General features: G+C 35.9%; 1 long non-coding RNA gene across 1 annotated transcript in view; it reads right to left on the reverse strand.

Annotated features, from left to right (window-relative positions):
- Nucleotides 1-22,906, reverse strand: part of LOC129035201 (uncharacterized) — a 46,123-nt gene extending 23,217 nt beyond the window's left edge. Inside the window, exons 1-4 of the long non-coding RNA XR_008502138.2 lie at nt 22,892-22,906; nt 21,831-21,920; nt 20,491-20,561; nt 18,102-18,250 (exon numbers count right to left, since the gene is read on the reverse strand). This is a non-coding gene — a long non-coding RNA (uncharacterized LOC129035201). The remainder of the gene's footprint in view (nt 1-18,101; nt 18,251-20,490; nt 20,562-21,830; nt 21,921-22,891) is intronic.
- Nucleotides 22,907-27,087: the final 4,181 nt, after the last annotated feature.

The raw sequence follows: 27,087 nt of genomic DNA on the forward strand, positions 1-27,087 counted from the left end.
GCCAGTAGAACCAGCTTATACTCCATATTTGTGAACATGTGAGTGTGTATGTATGTGTGTGTGTAAGACAGAGAAAGAGAGAACTATAAACTGTACTTCATTTTCCAAAATAATTATTTAGCTTATGTTGAGTGTTTTCTCAGATATTGGCTATGTTTTTCTCACTTCAGCCCTTATGAGAAAATAATTTAATGATACTCTATATTAACAAAAAGTAAACTAGGCTTAGAGAAGTTAAGTGACCTGTGAAAAACATGCAATTAATGTGACAGAGGTAGAATTTGAAACCAAGTTGTTAACACCTCTCTTTTATGTAATTTTCAGATTTTAGTATTATATAAGTGATGTGCATTGAATGATTTTGTTCATTCCAAAACTCACATGAAACGTTAATCCCCAATGAAACAATGTTGAGAGGTGGGGCCTAAAGGGAGGTGTTTATGTCATGAGGGTAGAATCTTCATGAATGAATCAATGCCATTATATAGGGCTTGAGGGAAGAAGTTTGCTCTCTCTCTTTCTCCCTCTGTATCTGCCCTTCTACCTTTCACCATGGGATGACACAGCAAGAAGGCTCTCTCCAGATTCTGACACCTTGATTTTGGACTTCCCAGCTCCTAAAGCTGTAAGCCAATGACTTTCCATTCTTTATAAATTACCCAGTTTTCAGTATTCTCTTATATAGCTTTGGCAGCACAAAATGGACTAAAATAATAATCTGTCAGCAGAGCTAGATTGAAATTTCAGTTTGACATTTTAGCACAGAAGACATACTCTTCTGTGCTATAAAATTAGGAGAGCCAATTAGCTAACCACCACGCTTACTATAAGAACTATGTCAAAATATACAAACAAATTGTTAAACAAACATGATGTTCTTAACATGAGCAATTCCTCTACTTTCTCTGGAGAAAAAGAGAAATTATCCCCAAATCACTTTGGTAATGTTTACTGTTTAAAAAATTAATTTTTGTCTATTTAATATAATTTCAGAAAATATCAGTGAAATATAATCAAACACATCATAATGATATTTCATTCTAAGATTAAATACTATATATTTATTTTACCTTTTCTATATTTAGATACATTTAGATACACAAATACCATTGTATTACAATGGCCTAGAATATTCAGTACAGTAACATGTACAAGTTTGTAGCCTGGGAATAATAGGCTATATCGTATAGCCTAAGTGTGTAGAAAGCCTGGGAATAATAGGCTATATCGTATAGCCTAAGTGTGTAGAAAGCCTGGGAATAATAGGCTATATCGTATAGCCTAGGTGTGTAGTAAGCCTGGGAATAATGGGCTATATCATATAGCCTAGGTGTGTAGTAAGCCTGGGAATAATAGGTTATATCGTATAGCCTAGGTGTGTAGTAAGCTATGCCATCCAGGTTTATGTAAGTCCACTCTACGATGTTTATACAATGACGAAATTGCCTAACAATGCATTTCTCAGAATATGTCTGTGTTGTTAAGAAATGCACCATTGTAACTCAATTCAGGCCAAACAAAAAGAAAGATTTTCTAAAAGAAGTTATTTACTACAACGTTGTTCATTCTTTACTGGCAAACATTTTCTATGAGCCATTTTTAATAAGTAATTAAGAGCTAAAAATGTAAAAATTTCTGGATGACAAAGCTATTCATGACAATGAATGCACTGCAAGAAACCTAGTGAAGCATAGTTAAGAATAGGGTGGTACATTTCTTCCATTTGCCTCTCCCAATATGCTGTACACCCCCTCCTCCGTGTGTGTGTGTGTGTGTGTGCATGTATGTGTGTGTGTTTGCTGAGAAGCTGATTCATATGAACCATATATGGACAGGACACTCGGCCTCTCAGGATTGCTTGTTGGGTTCAGATGAAGAAGAGAGAAATGAGAATGAGGTCAAGGTCCTTATTCTTGTTGCCTAAGTGTGAGAGCAACTTAGGTTGTCTTTGTTCCTCTAATGACAACCTGTTCTATTAGATTCTTCCTCTTTTCAACATTTGGAAGCCTCTTTCATTTTTTAAAAAAATCCCTTCAGCCTTACGTGTGATAACAGTTCTGCTACTAGTAGTCAAGAATTTTGTACTATTCCTTTCTTTCAGTTTCCCATACACATCCACACCTTTGTAATTAATTTCTTGGTAAATAAACCTTCATCAAATTATTCTAATTTGAGTGTGCCATCTGTTTCTTGTTTGGACCCTGATTGATACAAATAATTGTGTAAACTTCTAGAAATGTGCTTGCATATAAAAGCTTATATTCATATATATATATAAAACAATTTTCATCTCAAAAGCTAGTAGCATTCTCTGCACACCCCGTTTGTTTCAATTAATAAAATATTTGTAAACTTTAAAGAACATAAAATTTGGAAGGCTATCAGATGAAAGGTAAATATTATTTATAATGGAAACATTTATGGTCACAAAAATAATTTAATCAAAAATATTTTTTTCAAACTTCCCACAACTTCGGAATCTATTGAATGATAATGTCACTGTAGGATAGAAGACTATTAGTTTTTTTAAAAAAGAAACACATTCTTCTTTTCTTCCAATCCCACAAAACAATGATTTCCTTCAAAGTAAATCCTTACCTAGCTATTTAGTAAAACAGAGCACATTTACCACCTCAGTAAAAATGCATGTTACTTGAAAGTGAAAAATATCAGGGAGTGGTGGTATAATTGTAGGTGGGCCTCATTATCCCTGAGATGAAAGTGGAATAGCTCATATTGAACAACTACAAAACTGCTGCTACTGTCACTAGTAATATGTCTTTCTGATAGATTGGGGGGTTTGTTCTTTGAGCAGATTTGGAAATATTAGTAGGGAGGGAGAGAGACCATCTTTTGACTCTGAGAATGAGTTAGCAGGGTTTGTGTGCCCTTTGTTCAGCTTTCAGGCATCTGCAATCATCATATTCTGTGTGTAGCTGCTTTTTCTTCTTACATTACTCAGCTTCGTGGGATTCTAAATATAACCACCCACAAGTTTTCATTTTGTTGACGTCTTCTTAACCCCCATCAGTATATTTATTATCAGAATGTTCTAATAAAAGTCACTGAAAATGCCTTTCCAATTACATAAATATTCTAGAGAAGTATTAAGTAACATTAACAAAATAAATAAATTATCTTGAAATCTAAAAGGAATAACATAACCCTGAGGAAAAATGACATTTTCACAGAAAATACAACCATATGGCCGTGTGAGAACACTTTTCCTTATTTACATCACCTTATTATTAAAAGTTCTCTCTGCTATTGTATGGAAGACTGCAACCACTGTATGTTTAAACAGATTCCATTCTACTCATTTAATACAATTATGAAATAGAATGATTGTTTATTTCCAAAAAAAATCATACCGTTTTCTCCATGGCATTCCTTTTCTCTATTAATTCCATCAGTTTTTGGCTAGGAAGTGAGTTCTCATAAATGCCCCAGAGGAGTCTGCTTTCTTTTAGTTGGCAATTATTCCTTTCTCAGAGTTTATTTCAGCACTAAGATTTAAGAGTCTTGTGGAACCTGTATCTGTGCCTGCATTATTCCTTTTACCATTTAAAGCTATATTTGTCTTTTTAAGCCAAAGAAGAATGGGCATACTCTGTTAGTCATATCAGTGTCTAACTGGAAATCTCTGTCTTAAAACACATTTCTTATTAAGAACACTGTAATCTTACAGAAGCACATTATAATACTGGCTATAACCCTAACCAGGATTGGAACTCAGTGTATACCTATAATAGAAATAACCATAATATGTTACAAAGCAAAAAAAAAAAAAAAAAAGAAAGCTATCATAGACCTGTATAACTATTATACTAAAAAACTTAAGAAGTTTTTAAGCCGTAAAAATGGGCAATGATATAAAATATACATTAATTTTACTAGAGATTCCAATGTATTCAAAGTTCACACATGGCAAATAAAATATATATTTATACTATACCTATACTATATCTTAAATCTGACCTAAATTTATGATGGTGCCATAGATGTAATAATATTCCCGTCACCAAAAATGCCCACTCACTAATCCTTGATACCTGTGAATACATTACAAATGTAAATTCAGAGGTCATTAAGTTGACTGGCTTAGAGGAGATTATCCTGGTTCATCTAGGTGTGCTCACAGTTCTCACGTGGATCTGTAAAAAGAGTGCAAGAGGGAGGAAGAGATGAATCAGAGACGTGCAGCAGAAATGGGAGACAGAGGAGAGATTTCAAGCATGAGAAGGACTGGACTGCCATTGCCAGCTCTGGAAATTGAGTAAGGCAGCCTTCAGGAAGCTGAAAAGACCCTTGGCCAACAGCCAACCAAGAAGCCAGGGCTTCATTCCTATAGCCACGTGGGCTCAATGCTGCCAACGATCTGAATGTTTTTGAAAACAGATTTAACCCCAGAGACTCCAGATAGAAATTAGCCCTGCTGACTCCTGGATTTCAATCTTTTGACAAGCCAAGTTCACTGACCTACAGAACTGTGAGATAATACATTTGTGCCGCTAAAGCTACAAAATGTGTGGTAATTTGTTAAAGCAGCATTAGAAAATGCATACAGTAGGGTAAGCTTTGCTTGTAATTATATTGATGGTTCCAATTCTTCTAAATAACCAAATTAATTTTATTTTACATCATTTCATTTTATTTCTTCTAATTTTATTTATCATCAACAGACAGAAGGGAGGGTCATAAACTAAGATGTGTTATTGTCCAATAAAGGCAAAAACAGGTTAGATTGATAATAGATGCTTGAGTGATCTTCCAAGATACACATTACAACTGTCTTTAAGTCATCTGTCTGGTTTTCTTTTTTTTTCTTTTCTTTCTTTCTTTTTTTTTTTTTTTTGAGACAGAGTCTGGCTCTGTCGCCCAGGCTGGAATGCAGTGGCGCCATCTTCGCTGACTGCAAGCTCCGCCTCCCGGGTTCGCGCCATTCTCCTGCCTCAGCCTCCTGAGTAGCTGGGTCTACAGGCACGTGCCACCACGCCCGGCTAATTTTTTCTATTTTTAGTAGAGACAGGGTTTCACCGTGTTAGCCAGGAAGGTCTCGATCTCCTGATCTCATGATCCGCCTGCCTCAGCCTCCCAAAGTGCAGGGATTACAGGCGCGAGCCACCGCCCCCGGCCAACTGTCTGGTTTTCTAAGGAGCTAAGATGTTAGTACTACCTAGCCCCTTTGCTTCTGTGTTTGTTTTAGGACAGATAACTAGGTAACAAATTTGGCCTACCCAGGCTTTGTGCCTCTGATTGTTGGGATGAGGATTTGAGATCTGCTTCGAGTTTTGTGGAGAAAGAGAAGGAAGCTGGCACCGAAACTACAACACCAGAGATGAAGAGAAAGCCTACATGGTTCTAATCATTCCTCAGTACCTTTCTATCTTGACATAAGATAATAAGTTACTTTTTTTCTCAAGCTAGACAGGTATGTGTCTCTGTCATCTGCAAATAAAAAGACAGTGATGAATACTTATTCATTTCCTATTGATACTGTAAAAATGATTACAAACATAGTGGCTTAAGAACAACAGAAATTTATTATCTTACAGCTCTGATGGTCAGAAGTCTGACCTAGTTCTCACTAAACTAAAATCAAGGTGCCAGCCGAGCTCTGCTCCTTTCTGGAGGCTCTATGGCAGAATCTGTTTCCATGAGTTTTCCAGCTTCTGGAGGTCATCCTCATTCCTTGGCTTATGGGCCCTTTCCTCTCTCTTCAAGATGTCGTAAGGTTGCATTGACTGTGATGTTCTGTCATGCTCACATCTCCAGAGCCTTCTGCCTCCCTCTTTCCCTAGTAAAAATCCTTGTAGTTACAATGGGCCCAATCAAATAATTAGAAGAATTTCTCTTTTTTAAGGTCAGCCCATTAGCAAACTTAATATCATCTGCCACTTTAATTCTCCATTTGCCATGTAATCTAACTTATTTACATGTTCTGGGGATTAAGGCATGGACATCTTTGCAAGGGAATTATCCTGCCCACCACATGTTCTGAGAGTTCAGAGAGTAATGGTCAGAGAAGCTGGGCTCACATTCTAATTCCTGCTTGTTGTGTGATGTTGGGTATTTATTAATATTTTCTGAGCCTGAGCTTTCTCAGCCCTAACTTAGAAGCCATAGAAACTACTTCATATAAAAGCTTTGACAATTAAATTTATGTAAAGTGCTTAGAAAAGTGTTAATATAGTAGTAATGTAATAAATAATAATTATAATTGTAAGCCTTAAATCAGAGAGAAAAAAGTCACCAGAATTCTGGCTTGAGGAAGTAGAAGATAGTGACTGTGATTAAGAGAATAAACAACGATTCTCCTAACACTTTGGTATGTATATTACCCAAGAGAAGGGTCCGAGAGAGAAACACAGTTTCTTTACCTCTATCTTTTAAGAGTAGAAGAGCTTCTAGACCTGGTGATTTCTTTGGTGAGTTAAGTTTCCCCAAATGGACATTGAAAAAAAAAAAAAAAACTTATGGTAGAAATGAAACGATTTAAAGGATATTTAGTAGCATCTGGTAAAAAATGCACATATCCCATGGATTAATTTCCTAGGACTTCCATAAAAAGACACAACATATTGGGCTACATAAGCAATATAAACTTACTGGCTCACAGTTCTGGAAACTAAAAGATTCAGATTGAAGTGTCAGCAGAGTTGGTTTCTTCTGAGAGCTGTGAGGGAGAATCTGGTCCATGCTTCTCCCCTATCTCCTGGTGGTTTGATGGCAATCTTTAATATCTAATGTCTTTTACCTTTATCATCACATGGTGTTTTTCCTGAATGTACATGGCTGTGTTCAAATTTCCTCCTTTTTGTAAGGACAACAGTCTTACTGGATTAGAGTGACCACATGTTCAGTTGATTATCACTATGAAAACTCTGTCTCCAAATAAGGTCACATTTGGAGGTACTAGGAGTTAAGAATTCAATATATAAATTCTGTGGGAACAAATTCTAACCAATAATGTACTATCATAGAAATTCTGTTTTAAGAATGTATTAGAAAAAGCATTGCATAAACATGACTGAACATAGGCATAAAGATAATCGCCACTACACTGTTTTCTGTAGTAACCTATTAGAAAACATCTCCATCAATATTGTCATAAAAAACTATCTTAAGCCTATTTGCACCAAATACTACCACATAGCGTTAAAAATTATCAAATTTGGGGCAGCCATCATCACTGAAGCTCCAGCCAGCTGTTTTCCCCAGCTGTTGCCAGGGAGACTGGGTGGTTTGGACTGGGGGAAATTCCCCACAGTGCAGCACAGTGGCTGTGGCAGATTATGGCCAGATTGCTTCTTTAGGTGGGTCCCAGATTCATCCCTCTTCACTGGGTGGGGCCTCCCTGTGGGAATTTCAGCAACTCCAGCCAGGGGTTTACAGACATAAGTCTGATCTCGCTGGGACAGAGCCCCTAGGGGAAGGGTGGTTGCAATCTCCATGGCTCAGCAAACTTAGTCTTTCCTGCCACTGGCTCTGAAGAGTCCAGTCAGTCGGGACAATAGGGATTCCCCTAGCACAGTGCACCTGCTCCACCAATGGGCAGTCAGACAGCTTCTTTAAGCAGGTCTCTGATCCCGTGCCTCCTGACTGGGTGAGGCCTTCCAACAGGGGTCACCAGACACCTTATACAAGAGTGTTCCCACTGGTATCAGGTCGGTGCCCCTCCAGGATAGAGCTCCTAGAGGAAGGAGAAGGCAGCCACCTTTGCTATTCTTCAGCCTCTGCTGGTGATACCTCCAGGTGTGGGAGGAACCCAGGTAAATAGGGTCTGGAGTGGACCCCCAGCAAACTGCAGAAGCCCTATGGAAGAGGGGCCTGACTGTTAAAAGAAAAAAAAAAAGACAACAACAACAACATCATCAACAAAAGCGCCCCCATAAAAACCTCATCCAAAGGTCAGCAGGCTTAAAGATCAAAGGTAGATAAACCCATGAAGATGAGACAGAATCAAAGCAAAAATGCTGAAAACTCAAAAAGTCAGAGTGCCTCTTCTCCAAATGATTGCAACACCACTCCAGCAAGGGCACAGAACTAGGCTGAGGCTGAGATGGATGAACTGACAGAAGTAGACTTCAGAAGGTGGGTAATAATGAACTGCACTGAGCTAAAGGAGTATGTTCTAACCCAATGCAAAGAAGATAAGAACGATAATAAAACATTACAGGAGCTGTTAACCAGAATAACCAGTTTAGAGAGAAATATAAATGACCTGATGGAGCTGAAAAAGACAACACGAGAACCTCACAATGCAACCACAAGTATCAATAGCCAAATAGACCAAGCAGAGGAATGAATTTCAGAGCTTGAGGACTATATTTCTGAAATAAGACAGGAAGATAAGATTAGATGAAAAAGAATGAGCAGAACCTCTGAGAATTATGGAATTATGTAACAAGATGAAATCCTATGGCTGATTGAGGTATCTGAAAGAGATGGGGAGAATAGAACCAAGTTGGAAACATACTTCAGAATATCATCCAGGAGAATTTCCCCAACCTAACAAGATAGGCCAACATTCAAATTTGGGAGTTCCAGAGAACCCCAGTAAGATACTCCATGAGAAGATCAACCACAAGACAATAATCACCAGATTTGTCAAGGTCGAAATGAAGGAAAAAGTGTTGAGGGCAGCCAGAGAGAAAAGTCAGGTTAACCACAAAGAAAAGCCTATCAGACTAACAGTAAACCTCTCAGCGGAAATCCTGCAAGCCAGAAGAGAATTAGGGCAAATATACAACATTTGTAAAAAAAAAAAAAAAAAAATTTCTGACCCAGAATTTTATGTCCAGCCAAACTAAGCTTCATAAATGAAAAGAAATAAAATCCTTTTAAGACAAGCCAATGGTGAGGGAATTTGTCGCCACCAGGCCTGCCTTGCAAGAGCTACTGAATGAACCACTAAATATGGAAAGGAAACCATTACCAGACACTACAAAAACACACTGAAGTATACAGACCAATGACACTATGAAGCAACTACATTAACAAGTCTGCAGAATAACCAGCTAGTGTCATGATGACAGAATCAAATTCACAGACAACAATGCTAATCTTAAATGTAAATGGATGAAATGCCACAATTAAAAGACAACAATACTAATCTTAAATGTAAATGGGCTAAATGCCCCAATTAAAAGACACAGACTGGCAAATTTGATAAAGAGGCAAGACCCATTGTTGTGCTGTATTCAGAAGACCCATCTCACGCACAAAGACACACATAGACTCAAAATAAAGGGATGGAGGAAAATTTACCAAGCAAATCGTATGCAGAAAAAAATAGGGTTGCAATCCTAGTTTCTGACAAAACAGACTTTGAAACGACAAAGATCAAAAATACAAAAAAAAGGGGCATTACATAATGGTAAAGGGTTCAATTCCACAAGAAAAGCTAACTATCCTAAATACATATGGACCCAATACAGGAGCACCCAGATTCATAAAAGAAGTTCTTAGAGACCTACAAGGAGACTTAGACTCCCGAACCACAATAGTGGGAGACTTTAACAAATCACTGTCATTATTAGACAGATCATTGAGACAGAAAATTAACAAAGATATTCAGGACTTCAACTCAGCTCTGGATCAAGTGTACCTGATAGATATCTACAAAACTCTTCACCCAAAAACAACAGAATATACATTTTTCTCAGTGCCAAATGGCACTTATTCTAAAATTGATGACACAATTGGAATTAAAAACACTCTTCAGCAGACGTAAAATAACTAAAATCATAACAGTCTCTCAGACCACAGCACAAATTAGAACCCAGGATTAAGAAACACTCAAAACTAGAAAACTACATGAAAAATTTTTTTAAAAATGTATAGGAGGAAGAAAAAATGCATCAATAACTCTAAACTTAGAATTATTACTGTTTCTCAATTTATGAGTACTCTATTTTTAAGTTTCCTCCTCCTCCTCCTCCCTCCTCCTCCTCCTCTTCTTCTTCTCCTTCTCCTTCTCCTTCTTCTTCTTCCTCTTCTTCATCTTCTTTTTCCTTTTTGTTTGCATAGGAATGAAAATATAACTTTTTTTCCTTCTTTCTACTAGTCACCTCCTCACATTGCTAGCATAGCTAGTCACATGCACGCTTGCTTAGAAGTTCCAAAGACTGGCCAGGCACAGTGGCTAACACTTGTAATTCGAGCACTTTGGGAGGCCGAGGCGGGCAGATCACGAGGTCAGGAGATCAAGACCATCCTGGCTAACGTGGTGAAACTCCATCTCTATTAAAAATAAAAAAAATTAGGCCAGGCACGGTGGCTCACGCCTGTAATCCCAGCACTTTGGGAGGCCGAGGCAGGCGGATCACGAGGTCAGGAGATCAAGACCATCCTGGCTAACATGGTGAAACCCCATCTCTACTAAAAATACAAAAAAAAAAAAAAATTAGCTGGGCATGGTGGCCGGTGCCTGTAGTCCCAACTACTCAGGAGGCTGAGGCAGGAGAAGGGCGTGAACCAGGGAGGTGGAGCTTGCAGTAAGCCGAAATTGTGCCACTGCACTCCAGCCTGGGCGACAGGGCGAGACTCCATCTCAAAAAAATAAAATAAAATAAAAATAAAAATAAATAAATAAAATTAGCCAGGCATGGAGGCACGTGCCTGTGGTCCCAGCTACTCAGGAGGCTGAGGCAGGAGAATTGCTTGAACCAAGGAGGAAGAGGTTGCAGTGAGCCAAGATCGCGTCACTGCACTCCAGCCTGGGCAACAGAGTGAGACTCCATCTCAAAAAAAAAAAAAGAAAAGAAGTTCCAAAGACTAAATCTTGAGCCAATTCAGGCCCTGTGGAACTCTTCCCCACCAGAAGATTATTTCAAGGCTACAGTTAGTTTCCAACCTGGTCATCTTGAGATAGCACCAGCCCATTCACCAGATAATGGCAATAACTCAAGATAAAACAACAGAACAGGAGGAGTGCGGTGGAGGCCGAGGAGGGTGGATCACAAGGTCAGAAGATTGAGACCATCCTGGCTAACACGGTGAAACCCCATCTCTACTAAAAATACAAAAAATTAGCCGGGCATGGTGGCGGACGCCTGTAGTCCCAGCTACTCGGGAGGCTGAGGCAGGAGAATGGTGTGAACCCGGGAGGCAGAGCTTGCAGTCAGCAGAGATGGTGCCACTGCACTTCAGCCTGGGCGACAGAGCAAGACTCCGTCTCAAAAAAAAAAAAAAAACAGAACAAGTTACACAGATGCATTCCCCCACCACACCGAATGCCCTCCACACCAAACTTCCCCTTCTTAAACCCCTGCATCTTGCCTGGGATTCTGAGGCTGTTTGGTTAGGGCAAGAGCCTAAATCCATTCCCCATGGCTAGCTTTGGAAAATATAAAGTCACTTTCTTTTACCACACCATGTCCTTGTTATTAAGTTTTGCATGTGGTGAGCAGTCGAACCTGTATTTGGTTACAAATTGACATAGAACCCAGGGATAAGCCGTAGCAAATAAGTTGGTTTCTAATACCATCATTTCTGTCTTAAAGCTGCCCAAATATTTGTGAAATCACCAGGTAGGCACATTCACATTTTTTTTTTTTTTTGCCGAAATATACACACAGACACATTTAATTTGCATACTACTTTAAAGTGGTTTAACATCCACTATCTAAGGTAAAATACAACTTTAACAAATCATTTAAAAGTTCAACATTCAAAATTATTAAATTGAACAGAATTTTAGAAAACTCCCTTTACAGCAGTATTTTGATGAAGATGTGGCAGTTTTGATTTTCTGGAGAATTAAGATTATTTTGTGATAGCTAGGAAGAAGTTTGGTGTAGTGGTTAAGTTTATGAGTGCTAGAACTCCGATCTAACTTGGTGATCAACCCATAAATTTTCTCCTCTGTAAAATAAGGCTAATGATATATCTGGCTATATATATATCTCTCTTGATATTCTAGATAGCCATATAGAAATTGTATGTGTTAAGGACCTGGCACTGGCAGCTATTTTTTTTTTACGATGAGTTTTTTGAAGTTGCTGTAGTTGGAATACTTGTCCTCTCTGAAATTCATGTTGAAACTGAATTCCCTATGCAACATTATTAAGAGGAGGGGCTGTTAGGAGGCGATTAGGGCAATGAGGGCTGTGCTCTCATGAATGAGATTAGCAACCTTATGGAAAAGCTGTAGGGAACTAGCTAGGCCCTTTTTGCCCTTCTGCCTTCTGCCATGTGAGGATACAGCTTTCATCCCTGGGCTGTTGAGGATGCAACAACAAGGCGCCATATTGGGAGCAGCACTCACCAAACACCAAACCTGCCAGCACCTTGATCTTGGACTTCTTAGGCTCCAGAATTGTGGAAAAAAATAAGTTTCTGTTGTTTATAAATTAATCAGTCTCAGGTGTTTTGTTATAGCAACACAAACAACAAGAAACAAGTGTTCGTTTATTTTTTCTGATAAACTAGTGCATGCTTTTCCTGACTGTATCATGTAATTGACTAACAAATACCTTATGGACAATGAACTAAAAAACAAACCTAAATTTACGTAAGAAGAGATTGTATTCAAATAGACTATTGCAATAAATGGAGGGAGACCATTGCGAAAGGGAGAATACTCTCAGGATAAAATCTATGCCTATCTCAAAGTTTAGACAAAATGGGATCATCTTATACAGGGAGGAGGACATTTGGCTAGAAAGCAACAGGTGTAGGTAAATTTGATGATCAAGTGGCATTATCTAACTGTGGAGCCAATAATGATTTTCCCTGAAAGTAGGCAGTTCTCAGGAGAGGCCATTAAAAAGGAACTGTTCTGAATTCCAATGCTTGCTTAAGTTTAAAATGAATCGAGGTCCATAGACCTATGGAAAGGGAAGAAGACAGACTAAAATCAGTTTCTGCCAAGTTAGGAGATATTTTGTTCAGATCAGGTGGGTGAGACAAAGCATAGGAGTGAAATAATCATCATAATCTATGGCAGCAGCTGAAAAATTCAAATATGAGTGTAACTGATTACAATCAGTAAAACACTTTCTCTAAAAAATAATTTTATGTGTACCTCTCATGAAAGCAAATTAAACATTATTAACCTAGATTTGCTGATTGGCAAATAGGACTGGCTTTATATTTTATTAAAGGTGTTAAAATAAAAATAAAAGTAAAGTAATATTTTTCTCAAATATGTCAGTCACAAAATTATTGGCTCAACATCTATTGTAATAATGTTAGTGGAGACTTGATAAAGATACACTGTGATTATTCTATTTTACTGCATGTCACTTTGAACCTACACTTACCATTGGCATATTTTATGTTGTAAGATACATGATATTATCTTTTTGGCATTGTTGGTTTTACAGAAGGCTGAAAGGAGAAAGAGCTAGTTTTGGAAAATGTAAGCCTTTGTTTAAACATGGACGTATTTAGTTAAGAAAGTAGTAAATATTGTAATACTTATACAAGCATAGCTAAGGTAAATGGAACTACATGAATTTATGTTTGAGGATGTTCACTTCTCTTCTCTTTCCATGCATGAACTCAAAATATTAACTCAGTGACTGTATTTTCTTTTCTGTTCAAGTTTACTCTCACAATTAGAAATAATTATACATATTAATGGAAATAATCATTAATGTATTACCTATAAAAGTTATTAAATTTTATAGAATTTGGAAACAAGTTAATGCAAATGAAATTCTCCAATATGAATAAAATAGGATATAATCATTAATTCTGTTTTTATAAAACATCTGTAAAATTGGTTATAGAAACCTAAAAATTGTATACAAAGAAGAATGAAAATATTTACACACACACACACACATAAAATTTGACAATTCCTTTTAGAAAAAATTCAGAATCTTTTATATATTTTGTTATATTTAAACTGTATCTCTAATCATATCTATTTTCTGTCTTGACCTCAAGTTTTGAAATGTTAGCACCATTTCATCGTTTTTATTATTATTCATGTCTTCTCTATCTTCATTACTAGTTAAGAATAGAAATATTTCATTATATAATTTTTAGCTAGGAAAAATCCTGACCCTTCATATTTGGCTGCTCTGAAGAATTATTATATCACATTTGAATCTGAAACTTGGAATTGCTAATGTTTTATGCTGAAGGAAGTATGAAGTATAGCTCTACTTTTCTCTAAATGATGCTCCTTCTATTACCAACCTGAATTTTTCATTTGATGATTGGTTGGCTGTTTGAAATTAAAGAGGAAATGGTAGCAATAGTACAACAAAAGCAAATTAACACTAAAAAAAAAAAGACCCCAAACATTTAATTGTCTAGATTCAGGTCACTTGTACAACTTCCTAATCCCCTGATATAATTTTTCTTTGGTGCAAAAGCTTTGTAGCTCTGGGTTCTTTCGAATAAGCAAAACAGAAACTGAAGTGGCCTTACAGGGTGTTCCTTCTGTGGGAAGTGCAAGTAAGTATGATGAGCAGTGGTGCCTTCGAGGTCTCTTGCTAACACTGCAAATAATCTGGCTGAATTAAAAGAGTCTTCAATTAGTGGCTGAGTGCTCAATGTGGCACTTAACTTTAGAGTCCCAGATAATTTCTTAGCATCTCTCTACTTCTAAAGAGCCAAAGCAAGCTTCAGGGACTGATAAAATGCCTTATAGATTTGGTTCCAACAGATCTATATATGAGATGACTAGCTTAACAGAGCAAGTAAAAAGTAGGTCATACTCACTTTTTCATGATAATTCAATTCAAAAAATATATGTTAAACACTTTCTATATGTAGTAAACTAATAGGTGATTGGTATCCTAAAATAATTTAGTTTATTCAAGTGCAAAAATATAAATATTCCAATAGAGACTCAATTCACATTAAATGTTGCAATATAAATACACAAGATATGAAAGAAGGAAAGGACTGGGGTGTACTCTAGCCTGAGGAATCTGGGACAATTTATGGATGAGATGGTACCTGAGAAGAAGCATAAAACAACACAGATAAATAGCCTTTCAACTACTAGAATTAATTTCTTTTATCATTTTTAAAATTATTTCTATGACTGCTATACTACAGCAAACTCTTCACATTTGTAAATTTATAGTGCATAAACCCACTAGTGAAGAATCACTCTAAAGTTATGTACCATGAAATATGTAATTTTCCTTAAAATAAAGTTAAATTGCTTTTGTTAGAAATTCAAGTAATAAAATACCCATGTGAAGCTCGTTTAAATAATAAACATAATTAATTTCAAAGTATTATTGATTCTTTAGAATTTTGTTTTGGTATTGCTATATTTGGCTCTGTGCTTTGACTCTATTTTGCTATATTATATGATGCTTCTTTTATTCACATGACTGTTTCAGACCCAGGTGTCTTCTCCTCTGGTCATGAAATGATTTCAACTGCTCTAGTCCACACATTTGTATAACAAACCATGCAGAAGGAGAAAAATTTTTTCTCTTACTCCAATCATTAAATATAAATTCTGAATATCAAGATAAATGTTACAAATTGGGTCCCCCTTTGAACCAATTCCTTTTGAGGAATGCACAGAGATATCACATAAAGTCAAGGTTAGCGCTGTCCATGAAACAGTTACAGGGATAAATGCATGGGTTTCTGCCATTTGTTTAGAAGACGCATCAGGATTTGGCTTTAGGCCCAGAGCAGGTATAATGCAATAGGGCCAATAGAAAGAGTAGTAGGGGAGAGCAAATGTCCCAGATGATCCTAGACAACTGCCCAGCATTTGCACCACAACCTCTTTGTAACATTCTCTACCAATTTTCTATTTGATGTTTGATGCCTATTAGTGGGATATTTTCTAAACTTTTATACGTGGAAAGTGATATGATGCTTTGGTCTATGTGAATGTGAAGATTTTAACAGGTCTCCAGTTATGTCACACATGAATATCTATGAACTTTAACACTTATATTTAGTTTTTTAAAATTGGCTTCTAAGATGAAGATGGTATAAACAGACACCTTTATTAGGTTTTTCAATTGCTGCCACAATAAATTACCTCAAATTAGTGGCTTAAAACAATACTTTTTTTTTTTTTTCTCACAACTCTGTGGGCCAGAAGTGGAATGTTTGTGTAAATAGGCTAAAATATAGTTGTCTGCAGGGCTGTGCTTCTTTGGGAGGTCTCCAGGAAAGAATACAATTTCTGTTCATTTCCCTGTAAGAGTTAAAGTCCCCATTTTTTTTCCTAGCCTCTAGATTGAGAGCTGTTTCCAGCTTTAAAGACTGCCACATTCCTTGGCTTCTGCCTTCCTTCCTCCATTTTTAAAACAAATGATGAAGTATCAGGTTGTTCTTGCTAAATTTCTTTGACCCTCTTCAGCCAGAAAAGATTCTCTACTTTTAAAACGATGAATGTGATCCAATATAGCTAGACTGGGCTCACCCAGATAAGCCAGGCTAATCTCCCCATCTCAAGTCTCTTAACTTTATACTCAAACCTTATAGTTTGGATCTGTTTTGTTTCCACCAAACCTTATGTTGACGTTTGATGCCAGTATGGCAGTGTTGGAGTGGGGGCCTGGTGGGAGGTGTTGGGCCCGTGATTGTGGATCCCTTATAAATAGATTAATGCTCTCTCATAAGGATGAGTGAGTTCTTACTCTAGCTAGTTTCCACTGAGCAGGTTGTTAAAAAGAGCCTGGCTTCCTTAGTTTTTATCTCTCTTGCTCTGTCTCTCACCATGTGACTTCTTAGCACATCCCTTCTCCCTTTCCACTTTCCACTATGAGTTGAAGCAGCCTGAGGCCCTCACAAGATGCAGCTGCCCACTTTTGAACTTTCCAGTCACCAGAACCATGAGCAAAAATAAACCTTTTTTTCCTATGAATTACTCAGCCTCAGATATTCTGTTATAGACACACTAAATAAACTAAGATACCTTACTCACATCTGCAAATTCCCTTTTCATACATTCTCAGGTTCTCAGGAGCAGAACATGCACATCTTTGAGGAGCCATTATTCTGCCCACCATACACTAATTTCTACATAATTTCCAGAGTAATCACCTTAAAATTATTGGTTACTGTATTAGAGCATCTTAAAATTATTAGTTTTTCAGAGTAACAGAAGAAATGAAGTGTGGAAGTTTGGGAAGAGGGTGGGATTTATTTTAAAGACTCGCTCATGTGATTCTGAAGACTAGAAAGTCCAAAATATGCAGGGTAGGCCAGCAGGCTGGAAACCCAGAGAAGAGAGGATGTTACATTCCTGAGCCCAAAGGCTGTAATAGAGGTGGAGTTCCTCTTCCTCAAGCTACCTCAGTCTTCTCCCGTAAGGTCTTCAACAGATTGAATGTGACCCACACACATTGTGGAGAATAATCTGCTTTACCCAATATCTATTGATTTAAATGTTAACCACATCCAAAAAATACCTTTTCAGGTACATTTACACGGGTGTTTGAACAAAACTGGGTATCATGGCCTAGATAAGTTGACACATAACATTAACCATCACAGTTACTATATATTAAAATTTTCTAAGTGCAATATTCTACATTTTGCCTTATTTCATATAAGTACCACTTAAATTTTCATTTTGCAGAGGAGAAAAATGAGCCCCAGAGAGGTTAAATGATTTTCCTGGGGTTATGCAAAGACAGAAACTACTTGGGCTTTTCTTATAGCAAAACTTAAAAATGGTACTCATTGTCTAATAGGGAAAAAAGGCCTCTTTTATTTTTTGTATACCATATAAGACTGTGTGATCTAGTATATAATTACTTCTTCAGCCTTACCTCTTACCCTATATTCTCCTTACAAGTTATATACAAATCCAGAACATATTCTTAGAAATTGTGATCCTACAACATGTCAGGTTTTGTCACCATCCACTTGCAACAACTAATAAGTGCTCTTTGGTATCTGAATAGTGAATAATCTAGTTTCAGAATATCATTCTAAGGGTTGACTTCCAAAACTACTTTCATTTAAAACTGCCTCAGTTTATGTTTATCTGAAGGTGGAATTTGAGAAGATTGTCTGCAAGTAGTTTATTTGTCAGACGATCCTATGAAGAGATATGAGGAAGAGGAAAAATGAGTGTAGAGAGAAAAAAATATACAGTATAGTGTTTATTAAGCTGCCTAGTGCTGTTAGTGACTGGGGCTCAATCTTACCTGAGACCTTTTGCAGAGCCATGCGGAATACATCAGACTGACCCATTGAAGGTAAAGAGGCATTTAACTTCTGATTCTTGTCTACCCTCTTAGAGTTTCTCCAGGACCATTCCTTCCCTTGCATTACTAAGGCTGACCTTGGGAGAGAGCTGTGAGACAGAAAAGCCGAAACATGGCAGAAAATGATAAATATCCAACACAGGCAACTTTAAAAGGAATTGTTCACCATTGCTGAGTTGAAATTAAATGGATGGATAGGGGAGATCTGTCATATGTGGAGTGAGTGCTGCACGGTGTCTGCAGGTATGGACTTAAGCAGAGTTAAAGAGCTAGATCTGGACGCGGATAGAGATTAAAAATTATATACATAAAAATCATTTAAAGGAGGTCCTCTATTCCTTGATGAATACAATCTTCACATGATATGAATTTGTTTCCAGTGATTTTCCCTATTACTTTCCTAGGGATACTGTAACAAATTACCAAAAACTTGGCGGTTTAAGACAAAAGAAATGTATTCTTTAAAGTTCTGGAGATTATAAGTCCAAAACTGGTATTGCTGAATGGAAATCAAGCTCTCTGCAGAGCTGTGTCTTTCTGGAGACTCTAGGGGAGAAGCCATTTCTTCTTCCAGCTTCTGCTGGCTGCTGGCATTTTTTGGCTTGTGGCTGTATTGCTCCCATCTCTGTCTCTTTCTCTTCTATATGTCTGTCAATTTTCCCTCTACTTCCCTCTTTTAATGATACATATATAGAATTTAGTGCCATTTGGGAATTTTCTATTTTTTTTTACATTGACAAATAAAATCCTATATATTTATGGTGAACAGCATGATGTTTTGATATATGTACACATTGTGAAATGGCTAAATCAGGTGAATTAACATTGTCAAACATCCTTTTTTTATAGTGAGAACACTTAAAATCTACTCTAGCAATTTTCAAGTATACAGCAGGTTGTCATTAACTATAGTGACTATGATTTACAATAGATCTCTTGTATGTATTCTCCTGTCTAACTGAAATTTTCCATTACTTTGGTTAAAATTAAGTGTAGGGTTGTTTGGATAATCCAAGATAATCTGCTCATTCAAGTCCCATTCCCTATCAGTTACAGTGCTCATAAATATTCCTACTCTTTTGTTACTACAACAGACTTATTGTTTCAGTCCTATTTATTTTTAAACTTAAATTTATTTTCCTATCTTCCACTCAGTGCACATTAGAGCTCTGCCTCTCTGTTCATTGTAGCTTCCTTCTCTGAGATTGAGAGAATATAGAGGATAGTGGCAAAACATAGACCCCTTACCTGTCTAAGTAAGTCTGTAGTTCAATTTAGATAAGATATTAGGTGGCATCTTATATACTGCTGCATAATAAATCCTGGAATTGTACCTTTGATCATGATCCCTTCAATCAATTGCTACTGACAATATCTTCAGCAAATATGTACTAAAAAGTCAAAACTTGATAAAAAGGAGGCTATGTTTTTGCATCACTTTTGCAGGTAATCTAAAAACCCTTGAAATGCCCTGCCTTATAGAACTGTCTTTGTTTGCCTAGAGTCCTTGATAGTGTAACAATGTAATTTAGAGTAGAAGTTGGCCACACAAGATGTTCTAACAATGTGATTTAGGGTAGGATCATGTGGTATCTGCTCAAACTCCTGAGAGGCTAGAGACTGAGATCAGCCATGTAGGCATTCAACCGTGTTTATGAGATGGACCCCAATTAAAATCTGCACACCAAGCCTCAGGTGAGCTTCCTTGGTTGGCAATACCTTCTTACAGACACTCAGGCTTGATGAGAAGGTAATGACATCTTCAAGTCCATAGAGAGAGAACAACTGGGAAGTTACATGGTTAGAACTTTCCTGGACTCTGCTGTCTGCAGTTCCTCCCTTGGCTGCTTTAAATTTGTGTCTTGTAATATAATAAACAGTAGTAAGTATTACAGCTCTTACTGAGTTCTGTGAGTTGTTCTAGCAAGTGAATGAAAATCAGAATGGTCTTGGAGTTCCTTAACTTGTAGTTGGAATCGAAGCAAGGGCAGTCTTGTAGACTGGGCTCCCTCTAACTTTGCTGCTCTTCCTTGATAAACTTTACATGTCTTAATCCAATATTTTACCATCTTGTTTACATCCAGCACCAATCTCATTTTCAAGCTTTCCCAGGCATACATCCTTAATTCTACACAAAATATTTCAAGGTGATTCCAACTTTTTCCTGCTCTAGTATATAATTGCAGTAATTTCCCATGTTGTTAACACCTCTTTTTATCTGTAGCTTGGGCACCTCTTTCCCATTCTACTTTAGGGTACACTATGTGATTTTATTTTGCAAGTGGGCAACAGACATTATGATATAAGTAGAGACTTGAAAAGTGCTTACACATTGAGACTCTTTATCTTGAGGCTTTTAAAACTCCTGTGCTGTCTTGTTAATAAGCCTCAGCTAACCTGCTGGATGATAAGAGACATTTGGTGACTGAGTGACCCCCACTTCCCCAGCTGACGGCCTGCCATCCATGAGACCCATGAGTGAGGCCACATTAGATTCTCTAGTAGGAAGCTGACCTACTGGCTAAACACAGATGCAGAAACAAGCTCAACTGACATCATTTACTCACATCTTAAATCTCAACAAGAGACTGGAATTGATTAATCCTAATACAGGAATATATGACTTATAAGGCACAGGGAATATAAGAAGGATGGTGCATTTCTGGGCCGTGATATCATCAAAGAGGTTAATCAGGAAATAGAAAAGAAAAGAGCTGACTTCAGTTCTACTGAATTAACAGAATTTATATTCATTGGAAGACATACAGCTCCCTGAATGAAAGAGAAACTAGATAAATTAGTTACTTGTTCATTATAGTTGCTGATATCTTTGGAGTTAGATTTATAATTTCAAGGGTATGCTATAGTGCAACATTATCTCAAGGTAGACATATTAAGAAAATAGGTTGTTTAAAGAGGTCTAGTGGTATTCTAGTTAGATTCATAGTCTAATTTATTAGTTTTTATTTTTTTTGGCTCCTCTAAGAAGGGTTCCTGATTGCAACCCTTTAGAGGGCAACAGCAGAGCAGTGGTTTCTTATTAATGAACTATTGCATCAGTGAAAACATTAGTAATAGTAAGGTAGATAGAACTCATTAATGTATACATGGGTTTTATTTAATGTAATCTGTAACATATTTTATGCTTAACATTATAATGCAAGCCTTTCTAAAGTTTAAATACTCAAGACCTTTTCATGGGATCAAATCCTTGTTATGAACAGAATTGTGTTCCTTTCCAAATTCATATGTTGAAGCCTTTAATACCAATGTAACTGTATTTGGAGAGAGGGTTTTTAGAGAGGTGATTAAGGTTAAATGAGTTCTTTAAGGTGGTTCTCTATTCCAATAGGACTGGTGTCTTACAAGTAGAGGGAAAGACTACATTAATCTCTATCCCCACAGAAGTACAAAGGAAAGGCCATGGGAGGACATAGCAAGAAGGTGGTCATCTGCAACCCAAGCAGAGAGGCCTCAAAATATAGCACCCCAGCTGGCACCTTGATCTTAAACTTTTAGCCTTGAGAATTGTGAAGAAATAAATTCCTATTGCATAAGCCACCCTCCCTATTGTATTCTGTTATGGCAGCCCAAGCAAATAATATACTCCCTATTGGTTAAAATGAATCTTTATACTTTTCCTATCATGGTTTCTTGCTTTTTACCTACCCAGTGTTACTTTGTTGTCTTGAGAAACTGCATGATGCTTGTCATGGTGGAAACCAATTGAAGTTTGTAAATCACTTTAATTAGATCTTTCTATGAAATATTAAATAATGGATAATTCATTATCACCAACCCCTTTAAAAACACTAAAGACTTAAATAATCCTTTAATTATATGTATGCTTTATATAATTAAAATTAAATAAATAATTAATATTATTTATTAAATTCCATGTACATTCTCAATCTTTGTGTCTGGACAAAAATAGAGGGCAAATTGAAGTAAAGACACATTTCAACGTGTGGTACATTATAGCTGCATGATTTTGCTTCCAATATACTAGACAATTAATATCCCACAGGTGAAAAATAATGGTACTACAATATTCTTATACATATGAGTGAGCAAACTACCACTCCTACATTCACTTTGCCATTTTGTTCATTCAAAAACATATATGAAACCTTGATGAACTGATATCTTTAGGTCATAAATTCAAATTTCCGAGGTATCTGGCTAAGACCTTAGTGGGAAAGTGGATGAAATGGGTACAAATGATTTCCTGCTCAAAATGATTAAAACGGTTTTGAATTCATGAGAAATGTGCATTATTTGAATGGAGAAATATAGACATATTAGGAGACAAAAGAATTATTTGTGAAACTGAGTATAGCTAAGGTGCCTCCAAGAAGCAAAAGAATCTGTGAAGTGCTGTATGTGTTAAGACAACAAATGAGATATGGAAAACTTATATTTAAAAGGAAGAATTTTTTTTTCTAAATGAGAGAAACCTGGAGTCAAGGAATTTATATATGCTATAAAATGAACAAGTAACTAGATTTTTTTTCTACATATAAAAAAAGTAGGACTCTGCATAAGTTTTTGGCTGAATAACAGGAATTGGGAAGAAATCTCATACTGTAAAACCACACCACTATTTTCAACCTCTCATGTCTTGTTAAAACCTTGACAAGAAAGGCTTATCCCACTGGGATCTGTTGTAGTCCATTTGGTGCTGCTATAACAAAATACCACAGATTAGGTAATTTATAATTAACAAATACTTATTGGTTCATGCTTCTGGAGGCTGGGAAGTCCATGATGGAGGGGCTGGCATCTTGCAAGGAACCTTCTGCAGAGTCATTCCATGGCAGAAAGTCATACAGAGGGTGTGAGAAAGAGAGAGAGAGAGACAAAAGTGGGCTGAACTCATTCTTGTATAAGGAACTGACTCTTGTGATAAAGGCATTAATCAACTTCAATGACGTTCTTTTAGTTATTTTTAAATGTACAATTAAGTTATTATTGATTGTAGTCCCCATGTCGTGCTATCAAATACTAGGTCTTATTCATACTTTCTTTCCAAATATATTTTTTGGTAATTAAATTTTAACGTGAGTTTGGAATAGGATAAACATTCACACCATAGCAGTACCTTATGTTTCTTGTCTGGAGTAAATTTTTCTGCTCTACACTCATAAGGTATCCTGCTTATAAAGTCTTATATCTTCTACCACATTATATTGAAATAACCTTTTAAAGTATCTATCATTTTTATAACATTAAATATCTACAAACACTAATGATGAAGATTGATCTCACTGTCTCTTCCAGGTACATGTCTGATATCTAATAGGTGCTCCATCAGTGTCTATAGAAGTGAACTATAAATCCATCCTGTGAGCAATTAAAATACTATTTTCCCTGTGGACATTGTATAGAGAATGATATTTTAACAGGATTTCAAAGACTTAGATTTACATAAAGTGAACAACTAAAATCCAAAATGGCACTGGGAGACATGGACAACATACTTTCACTTTTAAAAAATATATTTTTAGTCATTTCATCTTATACATTTTTGCTTTTTACTCAATTAAGCCGATTTGTTTGATTTCTGAATTCTGAATGAATTTCTATACTGAAAATTGATTTGACTATTGGTTCTTTTAATATATGCTTGTCTGTGAAGAAATGTAGATCTTTATTTGTATTCTGAGCTCCTAGCACTTACGATGCTGTTGTTAATATGTTGAGTGAATTATTAACCAGCTGAAGCACTTAAATGTCAGTATCAAGTACCTTGATGGCATTAATTAATTTTTTTAAAAGCACTGATCATATAATTTGTTTTGACTCTAATTTGCTCTGAGATGCAAACAAACCCACTTATTTTTCACAATCTAAATGATAAGTAAAGAGAAAAATAGATAATATGACTGACTACATTCAAAAATTAAGAAAAAATATATTGATGTCTAAAATACACTGTAAATGGAGAAAAGAGTTTCAATATGAAATTTGCTAAATATGTATTTGTCTACTTAGATAATTATATTTATGAGTAATTATTTTTAATATATATTTCAAAAATTCCCAAGTATTTGAAATATCAAAATATTTCACACTAAGTAGCAAGTCTTCAATATTGTATTAATGTTTCAGAGAATATTGAATGTTTGTGTTTCTGAGTGTTTGCCTGTATAAACAAAACTTACTAATTAAGAGGAAAGATTCACTGAACACCCTTTTATCATATTGTTACTCCATTTCTTTCCAGAATTAGCCATATCTTACATATGTTACAGTGGTTATTGATTATTCAATGTCATCACTTCTTTATTGAAACAAACATTATTTGAGTGCCCATCATAAGCCTTGGGCACTGCATAGAGAGCAGAGTAAAACTTTCACAGTATTTACAAAAATGACACAAATTTATGTAATTATCAATATGCATAGTATTGTTTTTATGTTTTGAAATATTTTTAAATGATAATAGAGTCATATGTACTTCTAATTTCAGCAGCTTTAGAAATTTTTATGAAATATAGTTTTGAGATAATCCACATTAAAACAAATAACTATAGGTAATACATAAAACAGGGTATATAGAATTTTCATGTAAGAATGGATCACATGTATATCACATGTATTCTACTGACAGAATACACTGTATGTATTTATATATTGTATATCCTTATTATTCTTTCTTTTGTTATGAAAATCATGCTGCCACAAAAACTTTAGACATAAAAATGTTACACTTTATTTGTATGTCTGGGAGAGGAACTGCTGGCTCTAAGGATATAAAAATTATCTTCAGTAGTGAATATTGATAAATTGCTTATCAAATTGTTTGTACTAATTTACTTTGCAGATAACAGCATATGAGGGTACTTGTCCACCACATATTTGCTATCAGTTATTATTCTCAAAATTTCTCCATTTATTAACTTTAATATTATACCATAACATCTTTACACCATTGGTGGGAGTGTAAACTAGTTCAACCATTGTGGAAGACAGTGTGGCAATTCCTCAAGGATCTAAACCCAGAAATACCATTTGACCCAGCAATCCCATTACTGAATATATACCCAAAGGATTATAAATCATTCTACTGTAAAGACACATGCACATATATGTTTATTGCAGCACTAATTACAATAGCAAAGACTTGGAACCAACCCAAATGCCCTTAATGTTAGAGTGGATAAAAAAATGTGGCACATATACACCATGTGATACGATGCAGCCATAAAAAAGTATGATTTCATGTCCTTTGCAGAGAAATTGATGAAACTGGAAACCATCATTCTCAGCAAACTAACACAGGAACAGAAAACCAAACACTGCATGTTCTCACTCATAAATGAGTGTAGAACAATGAGAACACATGGACAGAGGGAGGGGGACATCACACTCTGGGGCCTGTCAAGGGGTAGAGGGCAAGGTGAGGGAGAGCATTAGGACAAATACCTAATGCATATGGGGCTTAAAACCTAGATGACGGGTTGATGGGTGCAGCAAACCACCATGGCACACGTATACCTGTGTGACAAACTTTCATGTTCTGCACATGTATCCCAGAACTTAAAGTAAAATAAAAATAAATTAAAAAAAATACCATAACATGCTGTTTTTTAAATTGATACATAATATTTTACCTATTTACAAGGCACATGTGAAATTTTTTTACTTGCATAGAATGTGTAATGTTCAAGTCAGGATAATATAAAATGTCCTAATGTGATTTGGAACTATGATTTCTTGATTAAAAGTGAAAATGAGCATTTTTCATATATTTTTGTAAATTGAATACTTCCTTGCCTATTTTGGTAGTTTCTCTTTTATTATTAGTATTAGGAAATTGTAGGCATTGTAGTTAGTTTGAATTTTTACTTTGTTTTCTATACCTTTTGTGGTATAGAAAACAAAGCAATCACAACTTTTATTATCAATGAGGTCAAATTAATTTATTTTTTATGTTTTGTGTTCTTAGTGTCTTGCTAAACCAAAACCATAAATATATTGTCTAATATTTTATTCTAGATATTTTATATTTTGCTTTTCTTGATTAAATAACTTATTGGTCAGCATAATAATTTATTTTTTAGGTGTACTAAAAGATAAGAAATTAGTTTCTTCTTTGTTTTGTACACAAATAGTTATTTGGCTTAGTGTCATTTATTAAGCAAACAGTGATAATGTCTCAGATCTCATTCTATATCAATAATATATCAAATTTCACTGAAAGCATAGATTGTCTACAATCACTGTATATCATTTCTTCCATTTATCTATTTGTCCCACAGCATCTTGTGGAATGCTCTTATCAATCAAAATAAATGACTCAAATATTTTCTCATTTTTTCTGCATGGAAAATTTTATGTTTCAGATATTCTTGCCTTATTTACTTGACTATCCAGAGTAATTTTAAACATATGCACAAACATAGGGCAGGCATATAGCCCTTGTTAACATATTTTGAATACTGAACTATCTTAGAATCCTGGGATAAAGCCCAGGTGGACATAATGTATTTTTTAACGTTAATTGTTAGGATTGTCTTGGCTATAAGGGGTCTTCTTTGATTCCATATGAAATTTAAAATAGTTTTTTCTAATTCTGTGAAGAATGTCAATGGTAGTTTGATGGGAATAGCATTGAACCTGTACATTACTTTGGGCAGTGTGGCCATTTTCATGATACTGATTCTTCCTATCCATGAGCATGGAATGTTTTTCCATTTGTGTCCTCTCTAATTTTCTTGAGCAGTGGTTTGTAGTTCCCATTGAAGGGTTCCTTCACAGCTCTTGTTAGCTGTGTTCCTAGGTATTTTATTCTCTTTGTAACAATTGTGAATGGGAGTTCATTCATGATTTGGCTCTCTGTTTGTCTATTGTTGTTGTGAAGGAATGCTTGTGATTTTTGCACATTGATTTTTGTATCCTGAGACTTTGCTGAAGTTGTTTA

This window comes from Pongo pygmaeus, chromosome 3 (assembly GCF_028885625.2).
Source record: "Pongo pygmaeus isolate AG05252 chromosome 3, NHGRI_mPonPyg2-v2.0_pri, whole genome shotgun sequence".
NCBI lineage: Eukaryota > Metazoa > Chordata > Mammalia > Primates > Hominidae > Pongo > Pongo pygmaeus.